The sequence below is a fragment of the Crocodylus siamensis genome, chromosome 9, assembly GCF_052110815.1.
Source record: "Crocodylus siamensis isolate JL-2025a chromosome 9, ASM5211081v1, whole genome shotgun sequence".
In the NCBI taxonomy this organism is placed as follows: Eukaryota; Metazoa; Chordata; order Crocodylia; family Crocodylidae; genus Crocodylus; species Crocodylus siamensis.
This window is the reverse complement of record NC_143403.1, coordinates 65,443,047-65,455,082: the sequence shown is the minus strand read 5'-3', so window position 1 is coordinate 65,455,082 and position 12,036 is coordinate 65,443,047.

Sequence of the window (12,036 nt, the reverse complement as noted above, 5' to 3'; positions counted from 1 at the left end):
ATGTTGGCTCCAGAGAATTTAATACATTTTATTTAATAAAAACAGCTCATCCATGTACTGCTCTAAAGAGTTTTTCTTTACATTAAAAGGAGGGAAGTTTGCCTTGGACAGCACACACCTAACAGGCTACAATAATGAATGACAGTTAGTTTGCTTCTACCTGTACTTCATCCTGAATCAAGTAACCCCCCTGCTGGTCCAGGAAAAAACTGTTTTATTTCCAGCTGCTAGTGCTTTCCATCAAATGACAATGCACAACCTCCCCAAGCCAGCACAATAGGACAGGAATCGGAAAGCTGCTACCAGTCAGGTGTAAATTGTGCCCCTTTTGCTTGTACTTTTACTAGTTTCCATCCTTTCTTCTTTAGAGTCGCATATAAAATAGACCCACGTATAGGAATACCAGCTGCGGAAAAGGACTGCAGCTGCAAAACCAACAGGGCACATCATCTGTGCACTCGCACAAAACAGCTAGAAAAATGCACTGCAATATTATCATATCTTTCATCTAAAAAATCACAAAGCCCCTTCCAAACATTAACTAATTGGCCTTCACCACAGCCCAACAGGAGGAGAAGCAAACACACATCCTTTCACCCACTCCTAAAATGCAGCCGGCGTTTGGTGAAGGCCTGACCCTGCATGATGCTGGTGGTCCACACCTCACCAGATGGGACAGAAATGGAAGCACGCAATTATAGGAGAAAGAGAAGTTTCGCTGTGGATTCATTAAAATCTAATTTCTACTGTGCTTTAATGGCCATTCTTACCTGGGATATAATGTGTGCTTCAGGATACAATACCTGTTTTCAGGCTGGGTTTTCATCTTTCTTTTGGGAAAATTGTGCAATATGAGCTTTTGGGGAGAAAATGCTGGAGGGCGGGGAGTAAGTATAAGCAGGCAGAGGCTTTGAAGAGGGACTGTTACTTTGTCATTTAAAGTCACTAGTTTAGTAGCCCCTCATTTGCTTCGCGACGTTAAAAAGTAACCATGATTTGGGGGTGCTAAGCTTTGCAGAGCTGAGGGGCAGGAAGGTTTTGACCAGATTGTGAACCATGCTAAGAAAATTCCTAAGAAGTTGAGAATTTGAAAAAAAGCTTCTTTCTACATGAAATTGCTTTTGTGTAGTCTTGGCTCAGACTGGAGTCTTTTTTAAAGGGCAAGGTTAATTGGACACGCTGTTTATAAAGCGCTGAGACTCTGATAGAGTGCTGGGTTTTCAAATCTTTAAAATGTTTTAATTTTTCCTCATCTGGCTTCTCACAGTGGCAAAGTGACAGACTTTGCTTTTTATGTACAATAAGCTTCAGCGCCTTATTTGCACCATAAGGATCAGCACCTGGCATTTTACCAAATTTCACTGTTATCCAGTGAAGAAAAGCTGAGCACCATACTACAGTACAAAAACAGGGCGTGCAATGAATAAGAAAGTCAATACATTTAAAAATGGGGGGGAGGGTATTTTTTAATGCACAATGTAAAATTAGCTCCTAGTAAGCAGTGCCATGGGAACATGGAAGGATTCAGAAAAGGACCCAGCTTTGATAGGAACCTCCATGGCTACATTAGGATAAAATAAAGAAAATGTTCAAAGGGGTCTAAATGTTTCTGCTTCAAGGCACATGCCAATGACTAATTGCCTGGAGTCTTTTATAGGCAGGTTATTCCATCGTTGCCCTGAACTTGATTTCTTGAAGCATCTGGTATTGGCCTCCGTCTGTCAGGGGGATGGACTAGGAGATCTGATCCAATATGGTAGTTCCTATGTAAAATCTTTCAGGGGTGTAGGTTGTAGCCTAAAGACGTAGGCCGACAAGATTCTTTGGGCAAAACTGATATCTTTTATTAGACCAACTCAAATAGTTGGAAACATTCTTCTAAGCAAGCTAAAATCTTGTCATTTTTAGAAAATCTCGCATTTCAGCTTCTTTAAAGTTCTGAAAAACGCTGCAAACTCTGTTCCACCTAATCAAAGGGTTTCCAGTCATTTCCACTCCAAAGGTAATGCTCATAATACAAACCATGCCCTAAACTTAAATGTTTCTTGGTGCTTTTCTCTAAACACTCTGTTTATTCAAGGAGGCTTGGGGAAATCCTAGAATTATAGAAAGTTAGGGTTGGAAGGGACTACAGGAGGTCATCTAGTCCAAAGCTTTGGACTCAAAGCAGGACCATCCCCAACTAGATAATCCCAGCCAATGCTTTGTCTAGCTGGGTCTTGAAAACCTCCAAGGAAGGAGCTTCCACCACCTCTCTGGGTAAGCTGTTCCAGTGTTTTACTACCCCCCTAGTGAGAAAATTCTTTCTAATACATAACCTAAACTTCCCTTGCTGCAACTTGAGCCCGTTGCTCTTTGTTCTGTCATCTGCCCCCACTGAGAACGGTCCAGCTCCATCCTCTTTTAAACCCCCCTTCAGGTAGTTGAAGGCTGCTATTCAATCCCCTGCCACTCTTCTCTTCTCTAGACTAAATAAGCCCAGTTCCTTCAGTTGTTCCTCAAAAGTCACGTGCCCCAGCCCCCTCATCATTTTTGTTGCCCTCCGTTGGACTCTCTCCAATTTGTCCACATCCTTTCTGTAGTGGGGGGCCCAAAACTGAACACAGGACTCCAGATGTGGCCTCCCCAGCACTGAAGAGAGGAAAATAAAAACTTCCATTGACCTACTGACAACACACTTACCAATACAGCCCACGATGCCATTAGCCTTCTTGGCAACAAGGGCACACTGCTGGCTCACATTCAGCTTATTGCCCACTGTACCCACCAGGTCCTTTCTTGCACAGCTGCTGCCCAGCCAGTCAGCCTCCAACCTGTATTGGTGCATGGAATTGCTCTGTCCTGAGTGCCAGACTTTGCAGTTGTCCTTGTTGAACCTCATGAGATTTCTTTTGGCCCAATCCTCAAATTTGTCTAGGTCACTCTGAATCCTAGCTCTACCCTCCAGCATATCTATTACTTCCCCCAGCTTGGTGTCATCTGCAAACTTGCTGAGGGTGCACTCTGTGCCATCTTCCAGGTCATTGATGAAGACATGGAACAAAATTGGCCCCAGGACCGACCCCTGGGACACTCCACTTGATACCGGCTGCCAACTAGACATTGAGCCATTGATTACTACTCTCTGAGCCCGACGCTGAAGCCAATTTTCTATCCACCTTGCAGTCCATTCAACTAGCCCATATTTCCTTAGCTTGCCGGCAAGAATGCTGTGGGAGACTATATCAAAAGCCTTGCTAAAATTAAAGTACACTACATCCACCAGACTCCCTGCATCCATAGAGCCTGTCATCTCAGCACAGAAGGCAATCAGGTGGTCAGGCAAGACTTGCCCTTGGTGAATCCACGCCTACTGTTCCTAATAAACTTTTTCTCCTCTAGGTACTTCGAAATGGATTCCATGAAGACCTGCTCCACGATTTTTCCAGGGACTGAGGTGGGGCTGACTGGTCTGTAGTTCCCTGGATCCTCCTTTGTCCCTCTCTTAAATATGGGCACTATATTTGCCCTTTTGCAATCATCCAGGACCTCTCCTGATCACTATGAGTTTTCAAAGACTATGGCCAATGGCTCTGCAATCACATTAGCCAACTCCCTCAGCACCCTCAGGTGCATCCCATCTGGCCCCATGGACTTGTATATGCCCAGCTTTCCTAAATAGTCCCTAACCTATTCGTTCACCACTGAGGCCTGCTCACCTCCCCCACAAACTTTGCTGCCTGGTGTAGTAGTCTGGGAGCTGACCTAGTCTGTGAAGACTGAGGTGAAGAAGGCATTGAGCACTTCAGCCTCTTCTTCATCCTCTGTCACAAGGTTGCCTCCCAAATTCAGTAAGGGACCCACCCTTTCCCTGATCCTCCTTCTGCTACCAACCTACTTGTAGAAACCCTTCTTGTTACCCTTCCCATCCCTTGCTATCGGCAACTCCATTTGTGCTTTGGCCTTCCTCATTTCACTGCTGCATCCCTGAACAATGCTCTTACATTCTTTTCTAGTTATTTGTCCAAGTTTCCACTTCTTATAAGATTCCTTTTTGTGATTTGGTTTACTAAAGAGTTCCCTGCTAAGCCAAGCTGATATTCTGCCATACTTGCTAGTTTTCCTGTGCATCAGGATGGTTTGTTCCTGTACTCTCAGAAAGGCTTCTTTGAAGTACAGCTAGCTCTTCTGGGGCTCATGTACACGCCATGAGCAGGATTTCCCAATGCTTTAAAAGTCTTTCTTGTGCATTAAACTAAAACTCCTTGGACATAATTTAGTTTGGCTCACTGGGAATTAAAGCATCACGTCCGTGGATTTGTTGCATGCAAACAAAGGTACTCAAAGACATGTAAGGAGCCTCTTTGTCCACCAGATGGTGCTCCAAGTTTTTTGTAGTCCACCCCTTTGAATTGCTTTCACTTTCAAATTGCTTCTGCTTTTTTTTCCCCTTGTGTGGTTTGTCAGCTCCCTACTTCCACAGCTGTATGACAGGGCATGGGCATGGGGTTGGTAGGAGGCCCCAGGCTGGAGTGGGGGGGAAGCACTGGCCCATTCTGCTTTCCTGAGACCAGGGACTCAGCTTAATTTGTTTGAAAACCTAGTGAGTGTAAACACAGATGTGACGCTCCAAAAGAAACAAGTTTAAATTTTATAAACCTATTTAATTTAATAAGAATTAAAACTCATGGTGTGTACAAGGACCCCTGGACTCCTTTCCCCCTCTGTCTGGCTTCCTAGTGGATCCTGCCTATGAGTTCCCTGAGTGAGTCAAAGTCTCCTTTTCTGAAGTCCATGGTTCTTTCTCTGCTGCTCTCCATCCACCTTTACTCAGGATCCTAAACTCTTATCACCTCATGGTTGCTGCTGCCCAAGTTGCCATCCACTACTACATTCCCCACCAATTCTTCTCTGTTTGTGGGCAGCAGATCAAGAGCATGGCCCCTAGTTGGCCTCTCCAGCACTTGCACCAGGAAGTTTTTCCACCACTCTTCAAAAACTTCCTGGATTGCTTGCGCACTTCTGTATTGCCCTCCCAGCAGATATCAGGGTGATTAAAGGCCCCCATGAGAAGCAGGGCCTGTGATCAAGAAACTTTCACTAGCTGTTTGAAGAAAGCCTCAACCACCACTTCCTCCTGGTCTGGTGGTCTATAGCAGACCCTCTACAATGACATCACCCTTGTTGCTATTCCCTCTGACCCTAATCCAGAGACTCTCAACAGGCCTATCTCCAGCTTCATACTGGAGCTCTGAGCAAAACATCAAGGTCTCTTAAAAACCCCCAACCTAATAGAATTGAACTGCTGTTCAGATTATTAATCAGAATTGGGAATGAATTTGGCCCTTTTGAATTAGAGAAAGCGTCTGGGGAAAAGTGAAACTGGTTGTACTGCTGCTATGGATAACTACTCCCCAGTACAAGGTCTGGCCCTAAGAATTGCAGGATATTGTAAATTAACTTCATTTTGCTTCCCTGAATTTACTTAGAAGAGCAGCTTACATGGATTCAATTAGAAATGTATGCAGTATAACTGCTTTATACGGTCCCTATTGAATTTTGTTCAGTCAGTGCACGTGCTGGGACTAGGACCCAGGGTGAAGTCCTGAATCCTGTGGAAGTCAGTGGGAGAATTCTCATTCATATCCCTAGGTCCAGGATTTCCCTCCTGTGTCTCAAGCTGCTATTTCATCTATGCCAGTACTGGTCATAAGTTTAACAGTTCAAGGCCAGTTCTTCAACTATTGTAAACGAGTGTATGCCAATGGACCTCTGGTGTTTTCACGAGCTGAGAATCTGTCCCATTAAATTACAGCCTTTTGGGTATTTTCCATCATTCTATGCTGTCTTATAATTTAAAAATTACCATTGGTAAAGTAGACAGTTACATGTTCTATGTTGACAAGCCTCATAATTTATTGCAGATCTATGACAGAACATTTGTAGAACCCATTTAATTCATTTAATAGTAATGCAAACATTGATATAAATTAAGACTCTAGAATGCTCTCTCACATCGTTTCTCTCCCCATGAGAGGTGAATGAAAATGATTTATTACTCGTAGATTATAATTGCTTAAAATAGGTTATGATGTAAAAAAAAAATCTTAATCCCTTCCACCAGGCAGGAGCAAAATTCTACAGACAGAGAAATTACATCTAACACCAGTGTGTTAAGGAAGAAACATGCTTCTTCTCCCTTTGGGGAAACTCTAAGGACGTCTTTTTAGAACTGTCAAAATTCACAAGCTGTAATAAATTATTCTTTTTCATTACCCATTTATTAAGTAGGCTGTTTGGTTTAATGGCAGAAAAATTCTGTTTAATTTTTCCAGTATTACACTACTGTGATTTCTGATTTGAAACAGACTCGAGTTATCAAGAGAAGTGATATGTTTTATTTTGTTCATTGGGACCATCCGTTCACCAAATTCTGATGAAGACAATTTTTTAAGTGCATAATTCTTCTGCCTGTCAGATTGGCTACGTGTCAAGGAAGCAATCTGGCTCAGTGGAATTGCCAACCCCAGGGCTAGCTCTTATGTGGAACCCTGATTGCAAGTTTAGTTAACTTGTGCATGCTATATCTGCTGGCACATTTCTAAAATCTGTTTGCTAACATCAATTAGGATGCTCAGCCTCCTCCCACCCCCCACCCCCACCATTGGAAACACTGGATCCTACAGCCTTCGTGTATCACTGCAGGTTGTGGAACAATTTATAATGAAAGAAATTCACCCACTGGTAACAGAAATTACATTAACCTTTTTATGTAATTACATGAGGAATCAAGTAAACTAAAAGCTAATGTAAAAATCAGCCAGTAGGTTGAACAGAAAAGTTGAAGAAAATGAAACTGAAGAACAAGGAGGTATAATCAAAACATAGAAATATTACCCTTATCTGTTACAAGGACCTCATTGGCATTAAGAAGCGTGAAAGACTGGATCCAGTGTCAACTAGTGTTTGGCACCGAAACCTGGGGGTCAGGTGACCTGAATTCTATTCCTGGCTTTTCACGGTTGTGATCTTGGGCAAGTCACTTTTTATTTACTTCATTGGGTTTTGGTCCCTGTTAGAAATCTAGGCTAACATAAGCTTCCCAGGCTCATTTGCTTTCTTTTGCTGCCTCAGTTTTCTCGTCTCTTGTGCAGAAATCTGTTTGATGTGTGGAAGAAAATACGATATAAGTGCTCACCATATTGGGTGGGATGGGATTCCGGCTCTTAAGTCACTTAGGCATTTCTAAAAGTCCAATATAACAGGGGTCAGCAACCTATGGCCCACAATGACACTGGATCCAGCCCATGGTAGATTTCCCTGTAGCCAGTGGGGCGTATGGAGGCCACATTTAGTAGCCCCAGTCCTCGCAGCAGCATCACATGTGGGAGATGCTGCTGCTCTGGGGGAGGTGCTGGCACAGCCATCAGTTAGAGGCTTAATGCAGTCCCATCGCTGCAGCCACTGCCTCTCTCACTGCTGATTTTTACCATTGCAGGGGGGTGAGTGGCTGTAAAAGTAGGGCACCGGAAGGTCCCAATATCTAGTGGCTACTGCATTAACTATGCAGCAGCAGCATCTCTCATGGAGGGGTGCAAGGCTGACAAGGAGACTGGGGCTCCACCTCTGTTGGTGGTGTGCTGGAAGGAGCAATGGGGAGTCACCCTGCAAAGGGGCATTGGAAGCCTGGTTGCAAGCAGCAGCCCACTGTTGTTCAACACCATGCAACATTAATAAACTTGTCAGTCTGGGACCTTGTAAAGAGGAACATCAATGCCCCCTCCTCACTGCCCCACCAAGGTTTTTGGGGTGCGTGTCCAGTTGCTGTGCACCACATCCTATCCATTTGGCTCCCTACGCTCAAAAACAAAGCTCTATTGAATATCTTTTCTAGTAGAGGCAGTCATGTTCCGTCGAAGCGCACCGCGCAGTGCCAGGAGAGAGATCCAGCCAGATCCTCAACTGGCAAAATGGACCCGTGCCCATTGATACCAGCTGTCACCACGGTGTCCTGAAGCAAGCCACCTTTCGGTGGTCCACTGTCTCCCCAGTATAGGGCTAGGTATAAATGACACAGTTTAGCCCCCCAAATGTAACAGCAGAGGGAAACGATGAGGTGTTTGCTGAAACAAGACAGGCTTTCAGATGAGATTTCAAAAACATAAATAAATAAATTGAGAATGAATAAAGCCAAAAGACACAAAAGCTACCTGCTCGTTGGAGGCTTGGACCTGCAGCCACCACCCAGGAAGACTCGCCTGTTAGCCGGGGTTGACAATAAAATAAATAAATAAGTGACGGTTATAAAACCCACATTGTATGCGAACAGCCAGGAGCGATGCAAAGCTGCTTTCTTCAGCTAGGAAGTGGATTACATTTTTATAACTAATCCCCAGCTCTTTGACAGAAAAGATTTGCCATCACTGTATTCCCACTTTTTTTTGGCGTCACGCTTTTCAAACACGATTCTACCTTCTCCCACCCACGTACCCCAAACCAGATGCCTGGCAATTTTTTTGACTTTACAATTTGTAACTTCATACATACTCAATGTTGTTAAGACAGGACTCTCAGTGAAAATTCCCCAAACCTTAGGACTTCACTGATCCATAAAATCATTATAGGCAGCATTTCAGTTTCAACAAGTGCCAACAAATCTTGTTTTTTTAATATGAAAAATAAAGCAGAAACAAAAATAACAAGGCTATTAATCTTTCATTAAGTTAAAGGGATGAAAAGGAATCGCTTAAAGTATCATTCTTTACTTGCACCACAAGCCTGGATGCCCCCTGCTAACTTCAAAGGCAGCAGAAGAAGCTGGTTAATATTATTGGCACAGAACCAGATTGTGGTTTACTTTAGTTTTTGTGATTTTTCTTTTTTTAAACAAAAGAAAACATTAAGGGTTGGACACTGATTGCTGAGTAGCAGCTATTGAAAGAGGATGCCTTTTGTGCTGTTACCCGTAATACGACAGTTTTCAGAAGCGTACGAGCGGTTCAGAAATTGCATCAGTAACTGCATAAAGGCAAAAGTCTATGAAGTTGTTCTTATTTATTTTGTGGTTTCAGATCTGACACACATCATTGGCTGTCTGCCTGCAAATGTGTCAGGACCTGCAATGGGCATCAGTGAAATGTGGACTCCTTCCGGCCACGAAAAGCAAGAGATACCCCTATAAACCTTGGAGTCAGTCACCTGCTTCCCTCTGAGACTACCATTACATTTCCACTCCTTCCCAAGCCCTAAGTTTGTGTATACTTAAAACGAAGCTAATTGCTACTGAGTGATATAATTTTGTGGTTATTTTTTTTTGTGCTGGGGTTTCTTTTCAGTGTGGTACAAGTTGTTAAGCTGCTGATTGTGGTCGCTGCTGTCTGGCAAATGGTAAATAACAAGGAGCAGGGGAAAAGGAAGGCAGGAAGCGTGTGTGACGGCTTGACGATGTGCTGATAGTTTAATGTGTTTGGTGGAGCTGAGCAGTGCGGGCTTACGTAAATCCACGCTGTTTTGTACATGTGTGGCCAGGGCTGGGGGGAGGGAGGAAAGCGTTCTCTCTTTCTTTGGGACTGTTGGAGTGATGTTGTTGCCATGATGTTCCAGGAAATATGCAAGAGGAAAGGATTTTTTGGAGTGATATCTTTTATAGGACTAACATTTTTTCACCTTCAGGCCTGAGGAAGAACGCACTATCCCAACCATGTAGTTTTTCCAGTAAAAATAACACCCACAATAATCCTTCCCCCTCTTTCCTTCTTTTGCGGAAAGAAGCATATCATTGCGTTCAATCTCCTATGCACAGTCTTTGGCTTTCTTTGCTTAGATGGACAACATGAGGGTAGGGGTCTGGCCCTATTAGGTGTTGAGTGCCTTTGGTGTGGGGCTGAGCACTCGAACCTGCTGGGCTCCCATCATACAGCTACCTCTGCTGGAGTGTGAGGAGGCACACACTAGTCTTTTACTCCTCTCTGTGTTGAGGCAGGGGAGGTAGAGAGCAATTGCTCGGTGATATAATAAGGCCAGATCAGATCCCTGGACCCGACTGGCCCCGATCAGTGTGACGAAAGGAGCAGACGCTCAGGACTAGTTGCAAGATCAGCCTGCTCCTTTGTCTTTGGGCAAGCCGCCCACCTTACTTGCCTGCCACACCTTGTTGTAAATTGATTCAGATGCTCAATAGGCAGGAGGCTGCCCTTTGAGTGCCCTGATGGCAAGGGCAAAATGTACATGCTCTGACCTCCCCTTGATGTGCCCATGCCTCGCAGATAATACACTCTGTTTGGTATCACTCCAGTTTGAGGCCGGGCCAAACTCAGTACATAGTTAGGCCTCTTCCGCACTTCCCTATATTGGACCACACACACCTCACTCCCCCGTCACTGGGGCCTCTTGCACTCCACCTGCTCTCACCAGGCCTCTCTCATAACACCCATCCAGGGCCCCAATCACCCTGCCCTTGCTCCCTTGAGCAACCCCAAGAGGCCACCAGGCTTGACTCTACACTCTTTGGCCAGCCATGGTGCAGCCTTTTGGGCATCTCCTGTGACCCTCATCTGAATGGGGCTGGGTGATTAGCCAAACTGTGGGCCGACTTCACCCCTAGTCCCTCACCAGACTACACTACCCCTCTCTTGAACTAACGCTCTGCCACCCCCCTGCACATTGGGGCCACCCTCTCTACCCTCTCAGGGCTCCTCAACACTGCCCCCTCTCTAGGGTCTCTCAACTCTGTCTTCCTCCTAGGGCATGGGGTTGAACACCCCCATAGGCTCAGGTCCCCCTCCTTGGCATACCTGACCCACCACGCTGCCCTCTCACTAGGCATGGGGTCAAACACCCCTGTAGGCTCAGGTACCCCACATCTCAGCATGCCTGGCCCACTGCTCTCATTAAACCCACCAGCATGGTGGATGCTGGGGTTAAGGTGCCCCTACCCACCTTTCACTGGGGAGGTAACTGGCCTGGCATTTCCTGGGGACTCCCTCTCCACAAGGAGTCCCACCAGGCCACCCTTCCCCAGCAGGGTGCAGTTTCAGGTAATGCCCAGGACCATGAAGCCTCCTCCTATCCACATAGCTCTACCCTTACCTCCAAGATATTCAAGAAGCAGTAGCCCCTCCAGGTGATGTTACTACCTGGACTGCTGACCACAAACTGTCCTCTCAGCCCTAAAAGCTGGGCTCTAAAATGGTCACCCTAATCAACCACCTGGTGGCGGCCTGTTCCAGCCCTTAAAGTGATACAGCACTGAAGCTGCTCCATCATGCAGAGGATATGGGGAAATTCATCCACTGACATTACAGGGAAATGGCTGCTATCTGCAGCAAACCCAGATCAATGCCCTGGGCCCGACTGGCCAATCCCCTGAGACCATAGGCAACAGGTCCTGCTCACTCCAGCCTTTAAAAGCTAGCCTCAATCTGTAGTACTTTGTCCAGGCAAAGACTCAGGTACTCAGACTCCTGGACTTTACTCACATACCTGGGTCCCTAACAGGGGATTACCATTGTCCTTCTTGTGCAGAATAAGTAGGGGTAGATCAAATGTTGGCTCCACCTATCCATGTACCAGCTCACATTGCTGAGCCAGCACAGAGAAGCAAGCAGGAAAAGATGTGTATTGCATCCCTCAAGGTCATCAGAGATGTCAATTTTAGCCACTAAAAATCAAAAGTTCCATCCTCACTCAGGATACTGAAGTCTCTTATTACTCTTGGTGCTAAGCAAAGCATGGTGTCCTCATTCCACAGGGGAAATAAATATGATGCATCCCAGGGCTTCAGAGAGGAAGCCAGGCTTTCTCTACAATGGCTCTAGCTAGGGGGATGCCACACATTGAAAACAAGCACTCTTCTCCCCTGTGTGCTAAGTTGCTTTCCTACATAGTTCAGGTACTAAAAGCTGCCAGGTTTGAATGCTGAAGGGACTGAAGGCAGATCAAGGAGGGAAAGGAATTGGTCAAGACAAGTCCCTTCAATCTGGTGGGGACAGAAGGTAGGACTGGATGGCAAACAGACTGGGACTACCAGAAGGGGGAAAGAAAGGTGGGACTGGTTAT